The sequence below is a fragment of the Pseudophryne corroboree genome, chromosome 3, assembly GCF_028390025.1.
Source record: "Pseudophryne corroboree isolate aPseCor3 chromosome 3, aPseCor3.hap2, whole genome shotgun sequence".
NCBI classification, from domain to species: Eukaryota; Metazoa; Chordata; class Amphibia; order Anura; family Myobatrachidae; genus Pseudophryne; species Pseudophryne corroboree.
The window spans coordinates 117,282,139-117,284,638 of NC_086446.1; the positions used below are offsets into that span (position 1 = coordinate 117,282,139).

Here is a 2,500-nt window from a genome sequence, read left to right on the forward strand (position 1 = left end):
ATTGGGCGTATGCAGTGTGGTGTGGCTGTAGATAAGCTTTATGGTTTCTGTTAGAACTTTTCTACTTCTAACTACTGGTTCATAAATGAATATGTTTGAAAATGGAATGCATCAACAGAACGGTGTTGGCAGTATAAAAATATCTACAGCACTTTGTATTCCCAGGTGGTCTCCCATCCAAGTACTAACCAGGCCCAACACTGCTTAGCTTCCAAGATCAGATGAGATTGGGCGTATCGAGTGTAGTGTGGCTGTAGATGAGCTTTGTGGTTTCTGTTAGAACTTTTATACTTCTAACTACTGGTTCATAAATGAATACGTTTGAAAATGGAATGCATCAACAGAACGGTGTTGGCAGTATAAAAATATCTACAGCACCTTGTATTCCCAGGTGGTCTCCCATCCAAGTACTAACCAGGCCCAACACTGCTTAGTTTCCAAGATCAGATGAGATTGGGCGTATCCAGTGTGGTGCTGCTGTAGATGAACTTTCTGGTTTCTGTTAGAACTTTTCTACTTCTAACTACTGGTTCATAAATAAATACGTTTTAAAATGGAATGCATCAACAGAACGGTGTTGGCAGTGTAAAATTATCTACAGCACCTTGTATTCCCAGGTGGTCTCCCATCCAAGTACCAACCAGGCCCAACACTGCTTAGCTACCAAGATCAGATGAGATTGGGCATATCCAGTGTGGTGTGGCTGTAGATGAGCTTTATGGTTTCTGTTAGTACTTTTCTACTTCTAACTACTGGTTCATAAATGAATACGTTTGAAAATGGAATGCATCAACAGAACGGTGTTGGTAGTATAAAAATATCTACAGCACCTTGTATTCCCAGGTGGTCTCCCATCCAAGTACTAACCAGGCCCAACACTGCTTAGCTTCCAAGAGCAGATGCGATTGGGTGTATCCAGTGTGGTGTGGCTGTAGATAAGCTTTATGGTTTCTGTTAGAACTTTTCTACTTCTAACTACTGGTTCATAAATGAATAGGTTTTAAAATGGAATGCATCAACAGAACGGTGTTGGTAGTATAAAAATATCTACAGCACCTTGTATTCCCAGGTGGTCTCCCATCCAAGTTCTAACCAGGCCCAACACTGCTTAGCTTCCAAGATCAGATGAGATTGGGCGTATCCAGTGTGGTGTGGCTGTAGATGAGCTTTGTGGTTTCTGTTTGAACTTTTCTACTTCTAACTACTGGTTCATAAATGAATACGTTTGAAAATGGAATGCATCAACAGAACGGTGTTGGCAGTATAAAAATATCTACAACACCTTGTATTCCCAGGTGGTCTCCCATCCAAGTACTAACAAGGCCCAACACTGCTTAGCTTCCAAGATCAGACGAGATTGGGCGTATCCAGTGTGGTGTGGCTGTAGATGAGCTTTGTGGTTTCTGTTAGAACTTTTCTACTTCTAACTACTGGTTCATAAATGAATACGTTTGAAAATGGAATGCATCAACAGAACGGTGTTAGCAGTATAAAAATATCTACAGCACTTTGTATTCCCAGGTGGTCTCCCATCCAAGTACTAACCAAGCCCAACACTGCTTAGCTTCCAAGATCAGGTGAGATTGGGCGTATCCAGTATGGTGTGGCTGTAGATGAGCTTTGTGGTTTCTGTTAGAACTTTTCTACTTCTAACTACTGGTTCATAAATGAATACGTTTGAAAATGGAATGCATCAACAGAACAGTGTTGGCAGTATAAAAATATCTACAGCACCTTGTATTCCCAGGTGGTCTCCCATCCAAGTACTAACAAGGCCCAACACTGCTTAGCTTCCAAGATCAGACGAGATTGGGCGTATCCAGTGTGGTGTGGCTGTAGATGAGCTTTGTGGTTTCTGTTAGAACTTTTCTACTTCTAACTACTGGTTCATAAATGAATACGTTTGAAAATGGAATGCATCAACAGAACGGTGTTGGCAGTATAAAAATATCTACAACACCTTGTATTCCCAGGTGGTCTCCCATCCAAGTACTAACCAGGCCCAACACTGCTTAGCGTCCAAGATCAGATGAGATTGGGCGTATCCAATGTGGTGTGGCTGTAGATGAGCTTTGTGGTTTCTGTTAGAACTTTTCTACTTCTAACTACTGGTTCATAAATGAATACGTTTGAAAATGGAATGCATCAACAGAACGGTGTTGGCAGTTTAAAAATATCTACAGCACCTTGTATTCCCAGGTGGTCTCCCATCCAAGTACTAACCAAGCCCAACACTGCTTAGCTTCCAAGATCAGGTGAGATTGGACGTATCCAGTATGGTGTGGCTGTAGATGAGCTTTGTGGTTTCTGTTAGAACTTTTCTACTTCTAACTACTGGTTCATAAATGAATACGTTTGAAAATGGAATGCATCAACAGAACGGTGTTGGTAGTATAAAAATATCTACAGCACCTTGTATTCCCAGGTGGTCTCCCATCCAAGTACTAACCAGGCCCAACACTGCTTAGCTTCCAAGATCAGATGAGATTGGGCGTATGCA

General features: G+C 41.6%; 9 non-coding genes and 3 pseudogenes across 9 annotated transcripts in view; all 12 read right to left on the reverse strand.

Annotated features, from left to right (window-relative positions):
- The window catches only part of LOC134901750 (5S ribosomal RNA), a 119-nt gene extending 86 nt beyond the window's left edge, over window positions 1-33 (reverse strand). Inside the window, exon 1 of the ribosomal RNA XR_010175232.1 lies at window positions 1-33. This exon is cut by the window's left edge and continues 86 nt beyond it. This is a non-coding gene — a ribosomal RNA (5S ribosomal RNA).
- Window positions 34-140: 107 nt separating this feature from the next.
- LOC134889648 (5S ribosomal RNA) lies at window positions 141-259 on the reverse strand (annotated as a pseudogene).
- A 107-nt stretch (window positions 260-366) lies between these two features.
- Window positions 367-485, reverse strand: LOC134887833 (5S ribosomal RNA; annotated as a pseudogene).
- Window positions 486-592: 107 nt separating this feature from the next.
- LOC135069957 (5S ribosomal RNA) lies at window positions 593-711 on the reverse strand. The gene has a single exon (XR_010256134.1). It is a non-coding gene; the product is annotated as a 5S ribosomal RNA (ribosomal RNA).
- A 107-nt stretch (window positions 712-818) lies between these two features.
- Window positions 819-937, reverse strand: LOC135063580 (5S ribosomal RNA). The gene has a single exon (XR_010249907.1). It is a non-coding gene; the product is annotated as a 5S ribosomal RNA (ribosomal RNA).
- A 107-nt stretch (window positions 938-1,044) lies between these two features.
- Window positions 1,045-1,163, reverse strand: LOC135070159 (5S ribosomal RNA). Its single transcript, XR_010256331.1, has one exon. It is a non-coding gene; the product is annotated as a 5S ribosomal RNA (ribosomal RNA).
- Window positions 1,164-1,270: 107 nt separating this feature from the next.
- LOC134900731 (5S ribosomal RNA) lies at window positions 1,271-1,389 on the reverse strand. The gene has a single exon (XR_010174237.1). It is a non-coding gene; the product is annotated as a 5S ribosomal RNA (ribosomal RNA).
- Window positions 1,390-1,496: 107 nt separating this feature from the next.
- On the reverse strand, window positions 1,497-1,615 carry LOC135070138 (5S ribosomal RNA). The gene has a single exon (XR_010256311.1). It is a non-coding gene; the product is annotated as a 5S ribosomal RNA (ribosomal RNA).
- A 107-nt stretch (window positions 1,616-1,722) lies between these two features.
- Window positions 1,723-1,841, reverse strand: LOC135062397 (5S ribosomal RNA). The gene has a single exon (XR_010248748.1). It is a non-coding gene; the product is annotated as a 5S ribosomal RNA (ribosomal RNA).
- A 107-nt stretch (window positions 1,842-1,948) lies between these two features.
- On the reverse strand, window positions 1,949-2,067 carry LOC135069764 (5S ribosomal RNA). Its single transcript, XR_010255946.1, has one exon. It is a non-coding gene; the product is annotated as a 5S ribosomal RNA (ribosomal RNA).
- A 107-nt stretch (window positions 2,068-2,174) lies between these two features.
- On the reverse strand, window positions 2,175-2,293 carry LOC134889671 (5S ribosomal RNA; annotated as a pseudogene).
- Window positions 2,294-2,400: 107 nt separating this feature from the next.
- LOC134901752 (5S ribosomal RNA) overlaps window positions 2,401-2,500 on the reverse strand; it is a 119-nt gene continuing 19 nt past the window's right edge. The window contains exon 1 of the ribosomal RNA XR_010175234.1: window positions 2,401-2,500. This exon is cut by the window's right edge and continues 19 nt beyond it. This is a non-coding gene — a ribosomal RNA (5S ribosomal RNA).